At 45.6% G+C, this 9,325-nt stretch overlaps 1 long non-coding RNA gene across 1 annotated transcript in view; it reads right to left on the reverse strand.

The window, feature by feature from the left end:
- Positions 1–4,077, reverse strand: part of LOC115029234 — an 11,047-nt gene extending 6,970 nt beyond the window's left edge. Inside the window, exons 1-2 of the long non-coding RNA XR_003834788.1 lie at positions 4,047–4,077; positions 2,643–2,874 (exon numbers count right to left, since the gene is read on the reverse strand). This is a non-coding gene — a long non-coding RNA (uncharacterized LOC115029234). The remainder of the gene's footprint in view (positions 1–2,642; positions 2,875–4,046) is intronic.
- Positions 4,078–9,325: the final 5,248 nt, after the last annotated feature.

The following is a 9,325-nucleotide window of genomic DNA, read 5'->3' on the forward strand; positions in this document are numbered from 1 at the left end:
AGAGAGAGAGAGAGAGAGAGAGAGAGAGAGAGAGAGAGAGAGAGAGGCTAGTGTTCACTGAGCTACCTCCATTAGACCTTGGAGGAAGCTACAGTATAGGCAATATGTTTGCAAACATGATCACATTGAAGGCATGTGATGGTGCATGCCTGTTAATTCCAGCACTGCAGAAACGCAAGAGCTAGCTGGGGCCAGCCTGGGCTCCATTATGATCTCCCGTCTCAAGAAAGTCAAACTCTCCAGAAGCAACCAGGTACACCCTGCCTCCTCCAGAAGCTAAGATGTGGTCAAGTACGGCCATTTTCCCCAAGCCAGACTAAACTTATCTGTCACTGATTTTAGCTTCCCGTTTGGTAGAAACCTCAGGTTGATGGAAACGCTGCAAGAATAAGAATAGAGCGCGCATGCTCATACGTATTCTGACCTGTTTGAAAGTCCGCATCTTTCTTCACATGCTGCAGTCTGTATTTCTTAGGGATAGAAATACCCAAGTCGTTCACAGACAGATTTTAACACTAACCAAACACATCCATTCCAGAATCCATGTTCCAGTGGGATCTATTAGTGTGACATTTTCTTTTAAAGCTTTTTATTTTTCTTTAATAAAGGATTCAGTTGTGCTGCCTTCCTAACCTGGAAATTTCTCCTTGTTTTTCTTTGTCAGTTATGATATGCGCTGTGAGTTATGATGCTTAGCTTAACGCTTTTTTCATGAAACTTAGCTTTGTAGAGGGACCAGCATACAGTGTAGTTTTCCTACTAGACCCTCTTTAGGCCCATTCACGGCCCTGGGCATGAAGCGGGCTCTTAAAGGATGCCTCGCTTGGCCATCTTTAGGCCTAACCTTGTTCTCCTGGGGTCCTGACCCGGGTCACCCCCTTTGCTCGCAGTCATTAAATATCTCAGCCTTCCTGTCTGAAATTCTATGACGAACAGCTTATTATGAATTAGGGGTGGTCTTGCAAATTAGAACCAGATCTATTTTTCTTCTAATTAATTCATAACAAAATTTAAGAGCGTGAGTTAAAAAATATTTAATGAGAAAAACCTGAAGTCCCTGGGCACAGGCTTTTCAGGAGTCTGTTCTCAGAGCTTTATTTGATATATTTTGTAATTAAAAAAATGCAATTAGGACAGACTTAGCCATATCAAGCTTGGAGTTTGTTTTTAGAAAGGGGAAATTTGATTAAATTACTCTTCATCTGAAAATAACGTTGGATAGGGAAGCCCCCCCAGGCGTGCAGAGATGGATATACTGAGCAGTTAACTGGGACCAAAGACTCACATGGTGTCACACAGACAACCAAGGAGAAGATGTCTTCATTTTGAAATGCTTTTTTATGAGTGTCAGATAGTCCAGTTAGTATGACTTGTCAGAGATTTTTTTTTTCCCCCATCTGAAAATGGAAGGCAGTCAGTGGGGAGAGTGTAGCCTGTTTTTTCTGGCTGACTCACAGGGCATGGGTTTCCTGCAGATGAGATGAAGACAGTTCACCACCCTGAGGGAAACTGTCTCAGAGAACAGCAGAAAGAGCACAGTTAAGGGGTGTCTGAGCTAAGCTTTTCGGGTGTGAGTGTGTGTGCGCATGTGTGCAGAGTGTGTCTGTGTGTGAGAGTTTGTGGTATGTATATGAATATGAGAGTATGTATGAGTATGTAAGTGTGTGTGTGGTGTGTGTGTGAGAGTGGGTATGTGGTGTGTGTCACTGTATATGAATGTGTGTGTGTGTAAGTATGGTACTGTGTGCGAGTATGAAAATATGAGTGTGCATGTATGTGTGTATCTGAATGTGGTGTGTGTGTGTGTGTGTGTATCTGAGTGTGGTGTGTGCATGTATACTGGAGATCAATCCAGGGCTTTGCTTAAGCTGGGCAAGTACTCCTCCGTTGAGCTATATCCCCAGCCTGAATTACTTAAAAGCATTTTCTTGGGAACAATAGAAAGAACTTAGTTCTTTAAAAAAGCAAAGGAGTGAATTTTAAGTTAAAATCTGATAGGGAAGGGAACAGATGTTTAGTGATTACGAATCAGAAATCTCCAGAAGCCAATAACTTCCTTTGTAGAAAAAAGACTGGTGTATTGGGGTGGGGTGTTTCTCAGAAAACAATAAAATAACCGCTTCTTAGAAGCTGCTGGGGTACACAAGTCTTCTTCAGCGCTTGGGCGAGAAGGAGGCTGGATGGAGAACATGGAGCTCAGGCGGAGCCTTAGCAGTATAAGATCCTGTCTCGGAAAACAAAACAAAATAAGGAAAAGACCACTGAAAAGACTAACAACCATTCTTTAGAAACAAACTAGCTATGGGGCCTACTCAGAGCCAGGAAGTCACTAATAAAGTTTATGAAGACAAATGTTACTCCATCCAGTTAACAGCCCCTTGTTCTGGAAACCCATATGGCCTTGAGCCAAAGGAGGTCTGCTGGCTAAGGGCTAGCATCTCAGATGAAGCACAGGTCTCCAGGCACTTGCCAGTGAGCCACCCCAGGGGAGGTCGGTGTGATGGGAGCCACTCACACACTCAGCCTGAGGGCAGCAACTGTTTCCTCTTGGATGAGGCTGTAGAAAGTACTTGGGTGCCCAGGAGGAGGTTCCGGCTTTTTTCTTCCTACTTCTACAAGCGGTTTTCTACTCCTTAATTTACCTGGAGTTCAGAGAAATTGTTCCTCGTTTCCTTCCAAAAGAGGCAGCGTCTGCAGTGAGTCACGAAGACGGATGCCTCAGCCGCCTGGGAGTTTTCTCTGCTAAGCACAGAAGGGTTGCTCAGCAGCTGCGTCTTGTGTCATCTACAACATCAGCAGCCTCCTCCAGTCTCTCAGAGCAGGTCTAGACTACACCCGGTGCCATGGCCCCACAAAAAGCCAAGGCGTAGTGTCCTGCAAGGGGGTGGGGGTGGGGGTGGGGAGTGAGATGACTATGTCTGATACGCTTCCTATTTCACAAGAGTGTTTGATTGTGAGTGCGTGGTGCTCTTCAGAAGTGCATTGCCAAACCAGCATCACCATGCTTTTGACCTGGGTTTCTTTCTCAAGGGTTTTAGAGTTCTACTATGTGAGGATATCCAGTTTTCTAGGACCATTTGTGGAAAAGATTCTTTTTTTTCCTAAGATCTGTCTGTCTGTCTATCTAATGCCTATGTGTACACTATCGCTGTCTTCAAACACACTAGAAGAGTGCATCTGATCCCATTAACAGATGGTTGTGAACCACCATGTGGTTGCTGGGATTTGAACTCAGGACCTCCGAACCGTCGGTGCTCTTAACCACTGAGCCATCTCTCCAGCCTCCAAAGATTGCCTCTCTTGGCATTGAATGGTCTTGTCACCCTCACCGGTGGTTATTTTATTTTACCTTGAGAAAAGGCATCTATCTACATTAGAATTACACCTCAACTGCTGGACTGCCATTCACATTTGGGCAGATTTTTTTAAATCTACGCAGCCATTCCAGTTTTTGTCAAAGGACAATGGGTGTGGTGGGTTTCTCTGTCACCAAGGTTCTCGGCCTTGAAAGGGAAACTCAGCTCAGAACTCCCACACCCAGCGTCTCAGCACAAAGGAGATTTATTCGTCCCAGAGAGACAGAGAGCAGGGATACGGGACAAAGACGGGAGACAGGGCAAGACCGCGAAGAGGAAGAGGACAAGGGAGAGGGGTATTTGTCCTGCAGGAAGACAAGGGACTGCATCTGGATAGAGAGGAGACAGACGTGGCCCATAGGCAAATGGTGGTTTATAAAGGTAAAAGGGGCACCCCGAGTTAGGATGAGGTGTTTAAGAATTACCCTGGCTTCTCCCAGGTCTAGTTGGCACCCCCTGACCCCCGACGATCTCTCTTGCCTGCACTCCCGCTATTGTGACAGTGCCCACTGTGAGGACGTCACCATAGAGAGTGCAACCTCCATAAGCGTGAACTCCTTAATAAAGCTATCCAGCCTCGCTGTTTAGTTGTAATAGTAGAAAACTAGCCCCTGTTGGGTTTTATAAAAAGAAAGAGAAAGCAGGGATATGTTTGGTGGAGGGGTGGTATGGTGTGGGGGAAGGGGGTACCTCTGCGGGCCCATGCTGAGGTATCTCTTCCCCTGAGGTACCAGCCGCACGATGTATAGTATAGAACAGAAGTTATTCAGGGTATTGGGGGGTGGGGGGGGAGAGGAGAAGAGGACGGGAGGGAGGGAAGGGGAGCAGGAGCAAGAGGAGAGAGCAAAATGTCCTCTCTAGAGGAGGGACAAGCAGCTCCCTTTATAGTGAGTTGGCACACCTGGCTGTTGCCAGGTAACTGTGGGGCGGAGCCTTGACGAAATGCAACCCCACCCCCACCCCCTTTTCTAGTTTAGTATTCTACAGTTGGAGCTTCCCTCTTAAGGAGCCCATTCCTCTAGAAAGCCAGAGTGAACCCGAGGAATAAAAAGCTGTAGTTGCTCACAAGCCTGTGTGGGTTCATTTGCAACACGGCTTTGCTCCCAGTTAGTCAGCTAGAGGGGGGCCTTTCCTTTACCTTCCCCCACCTGCCTCCCTCTTTTCTTTTGAGACAGAGTCTTATGTTTCTCTAGCTGGGTTCAAACTTGTTATGTTTGGCCTTGAGCTTCTAGATCTTCCCGCCTCCACCTCCCAGGTCCTAGGATTATAAACGTAAGCCAGTCTATGTGCTGCTGAGGTTTGAATCCAGGACCGGCTCGCCACTGCTAGGAAAGCATCCTACCAACCGCTCCACAGGCTCCACATGCCTACCCTCTTGCCATTTCTGACGTTCACTGTGCTGCCCAGGCCCTTTCAACCGATCTCCACTCCTTGGCCTCTGCCTCTATCCTGCTACATCTGTCTTTATCTTTGTTAAGTACTGGGGAGAAAAGAATAGACCGGAAGACACGCTGCTTTAGGGTCAGGGTATATTCCTGGAGGGCAGGCCAGGGTGTGGTGCCACTCTGGTGGCTCTGAGGAGGCAAGGGCCGGGAGAGAGGACCAAGCCCCAAAAGGGGAAGCATGAGAGTCTAAAGATAGACTGTCTGCACACAGCTGTACCAGGGAGGGGCACTGGGAGTGAGTGTAATAATCCCGAGATGTGCAAGGGACCCGCCCAATCGTGTTTATTTTTAAGCTAGTCAGCCTTCAGCACTTGGCTTTTCCAGGCCAAACAACACTGCTGTTAAGTATCCTCCCACCGTTCTGACTTTTAAGGAAAACATGAGGAGTTTAAGTGCTAAAAACCTCTAATTGTTTTCTTCCGGTGACCCTCACATCTACCTCTAACTCACACATGCACAAAGACAATTCTGTTTTATGGCAGAGCAAGTTATCATAATTTTATAATCTAATTAAATTAATTGCACTTAGTGGAAAAAAAAATAAAAGAGGTGTGGAGTTGATACAGGAGTTGCTATGCTATGTGGGCTTTCTACCTTGAGACTCACTTTGCCATTCAGGCTGGCTTACAACGTATAGCTCTTTCTACGTAAGCCTCCAAAGTTCTGTACAAACAGGTGTCTGGTAAATAGTATATATGCATTTTATTTATCTACTTATTTATTATTTGAGACGGAGCCTTTTTACATAGCCCTGCCTGTCCTGGAAGTCATTATGTAGACAAGGCTAGTCTAGAACTCACAGAGATCCACCTGCCTTTGCCTCATAAGTGCTCGGATTAAAAGCAGCTGCAGCCATGGCCAGCTAAATAGCAGATATTTAAAATGTGGATGAATTAATGATATTGAGGCTAATACTTCAATTGTCTGTTCATAGCTTTCAAGAACAAGGATGGTCTTAGAATGCCAAAGGCTAGCATTTTGTCTTGGAAGCACCTCCAAGACAAAGAAGAAATAGGTAGTTTTAAGTTTGTCTCGGAGCCTATTGTGGTGGTACCTACAAGCAGGCGTAGGCATTGAGAAAGAAAGGCAGATGCATCAGGATGCATCAGGAATCCAAGAGCATCCTCAACTGTGTAGTGAGCTCCAGGCCAGCCTTGGCTATGAGAGACTGCTTAAAACAACAACAAAATCCCACACAAACAAAAACCAGCGAGCTTTGTTTATCCCCGAAGCTCCTTCTACTTGGGCTACACTCAGAATTGATATGTCATTAGCATCTCATTAATCATTAATTTGGCTTTGAGAGGCTCAGCTATTAATACATGTCAGGCTCTTACCACTGAGGCCAAAAGGTACAGCTGGTCCTGTCTCTCTTGTTGGTCTCTGCCCAGTTACAAAAGTTGACTTGAGATCACAAGAGGCAGGAAAGTGCTGCAGCTAACCGTTGTTCTAACAAGTCACTAGCCAGGGGAGGCCTCTCCTGCTGTCACTGGAGGCTGAGGCTTCCCCTTACCACATCCTTCATTCTGTATCTGTGGGTTTGTTTGTTTTATGATGTCGAGTGCTTTATGAATCAAATCTTATGAAACAATCCTCCCCTGCAGACTGTGTGGCCTTCCTCTTTGCTAAAATGGTTTTGAAAATTTACTGGTCTGGGGAGATGATGGATCAGTGCTTAAAAGAACTTGCCACACAAGTGTGAGGACTGGAATTCCCAGAAACCCCTGTGTGGGCATGGAGGCCTGCATGCAATTCTGGCCTTGGGAAATGGAGATGGAGACCCTGGAGAAAGCTGGCTGGCAGGATCAGCCCATACTGGTGATCTCTTAGTGTAGAGAGACCCTGTCTCCTTGACTAAGGTGGAAAGATTCCTGGTAGTAGCCTCTGGTCCCGCCACATGTCCAGAGGATGAGCACACACATTTGTAAGCACTCGAGTGCACACACATACACACACACACACACACACACACACACACACACACACAAACGCATGCACGTACACGTGCACCTAAGTCCAATTCACAGAACCCACGTGGAAACGGCAGTGTATCCTTCCGATCCCAGGCAGGGGAGATAGATGCGATGCCTTGCTGGAGCTGACTGGCCTGCCCGCCTAGAATAAGGAGGATCTCCAGCCCGCATACAGAAAGATCCTGTCTCACAAAACAAGAAAACAAGGTAGGTGGTCCCACCACCGGAAGATGATCTGTGGCTTTCACACACAGCACACACGTGTAGTCGTAGTCACATGGGGTCCTGCATACACACGTGTGCATATACACACAACACACACATGGACCAACGGTGGAAGACTTTTGTATGTGACTAGGAAAAACAGAAACCCACGAAGCAATCACGGACGTCTGACCCCCATCTCAAAAACAAGATAGATGCCAGGCATGGTGGCACACACCTTTAATCCCAGAACTTGGAAGGCAGAAACAGTCAGATATCTGTGAGTTTGAGACCATCCTAGTGTACCAGGATACCCCAGCGATACAAAGTTAGACTCTGTCTCAAAATAAATAAATAAATAAATAAATAAATAAAAGTAGGTTCTGAATTCAATACTTAGAACAAATCCTATTATCCTCCAATATGGATCCTTTTTAATATGGACAAAGGAGTTTTGTTAAAAGAGGATTGTAAGTCAATAGGAAAACAACAATATTTTCTACAAATAGTTAACAAATATTCTATATATCCACCAAAAAAAAAAAAAAAAAAAAAAAAAAAGCCCTACCAGGGCCAGTTATAGCTCAGTTGGTAGAGAGCTTGCTTAGCATGCACACAGCCCTGGGTTCAGTGCAGAGTACAGAATGCACCAGGTATCGTGGATGGCATATCCGGTAATTGCAGAGCTTGGGAGGCAGAGGCAGCAGGATTAGAGGCTGAGGTTCTTTCTTGGTTTCATTGAGAGTAGAGGCTAGCCTGGGCTAGGTAAGCTAATAGGTCAAAATAACAACATCAACAATACCCACCTCAAAACCCAAACACACGTTTGACAAACGCCTTAGATCATGCACAAAGATTAAAATAGGACTTACACTTTAAAATGAGAGAAATAAAACTTTTTATTTTCTCTTTTGAGACAGGGTCTTGCTATGTAGCCCAGGATGGTGTCAGACTCACAATCCAGCTTCAGCCTCAAGAGCTGGGATAGCCAGGTAATGGTGGTGCACGCCTTTAATCCCACCGCTTGGGAGGCAGAGGCAGGCAGATTTCTGAGTTCGAAGCCAGCCTGATCTTCAGAGTGAGTTCCAGGACAGCCAGGGCTACACAGAGAAACCCTGTCTCGAAAAACCAAAAATAAAAAAAATAAATAAATAAAAATAAAATAAAATTTTAAAAATTAAAATTAAGTATTTATAGTTATCAGAAACACCTTTAAGAAAAACAAGCTATCCACCATCTGAAAGAAGCTATGGACACATATTTAATACAGGGTTCGTTTCCCAAATGGAGAAATCCCTTCCTTCCACTGGAGAACAAACTCAATAATAAAGCTAAGTTTCTCAAGAATGGGCAGAAATGTGAGTCACTTCACAAGGAAAGGCACACAGGCAGTCAGCAAGCTCCTGAAATGATTCCCAGAATCCTCTCTCTTCAGAGAGACACAAACTAGAGTCACTTCACACCACCCATTAGGGTGGCTAAAATCTCAAAGGCTGACAACTTCACATTAGTAACCCAACACTGCACATGGACACATTAAAACAGCGTGTCTTTCACCCCTAACGCCAGACCTCTGAAAAGGGATGAGATCTTTGTCCTCCATGTCACAAAGCCAGGAAGACAAAATCAAGCTGAGCGTCAGCACAAGTGGCTCAGGTGGCCCAGGAGTGGGGAAACAGCAGGTGAGGCCCACAGACACCTTCTCCAGCTTTTTGAGGAAAGAAAGTTATAAGATACATCGCAGAGGACATGAGGAGCGGAGCTCTGTCTTTCCTTAGGTGGTGAGGTCACCTGGAACTCCTTGTGTGGTCTGGTGCTTCTCTGTGTAGCCCTAGCTGTCCTGGTACTCACTGTAGACCAGGCTGGCCTCGAACTCAGCAATCCGCCTGCCTCTGCCTCTGCCTCCTGAGTGCTGAGATTAAAGGCCTGTGCCACCACTGCCCAGCTTCTTTTTTTTTTTTTTAAGATTTATTTATTTATTATATGTAAGTACACTGTAGCTGTCTTGAGATGCACCAGAGGGCATCAGACCTTACTATGGATGGTTGTGAGCCACCATGTGGCTGCTGGGACTTGAACCCGGGACCTCTGGAAGAGCAGTCAGTGCTCTTTAACCACTAAGCCATCTCTCCAGCCCCAAGTGATGCCTTTTCTTGACAGGATGTAGAAATAACTGATCCCTGAGAGCCAGCCTAGACTAACTCTCCACCACTCTTAAAACCAAAAAATTGACTTAAATTTTTAAAAAATTAAATATTTTTAAGATACTTTTAGCCGGGCAGTGGTGGCACACACCTTTAATCCCAGCACTTGGGATGCAGAGGCAGGCAGATTTCTGAGTTTGAGG

Source organism: Mus caroli, chromosome 14 (assembly GCF_900094665.2).
Source record: "Mus caroli chromosome 14, CAROLI_EIJ_v1.1, whole genome shotgun sequence".
Lineage (NCBI taxonomy): Eukaryota > Metazoa > Chordata > Mammalia > Rodentia > Muridae > Mus > Mus caroli.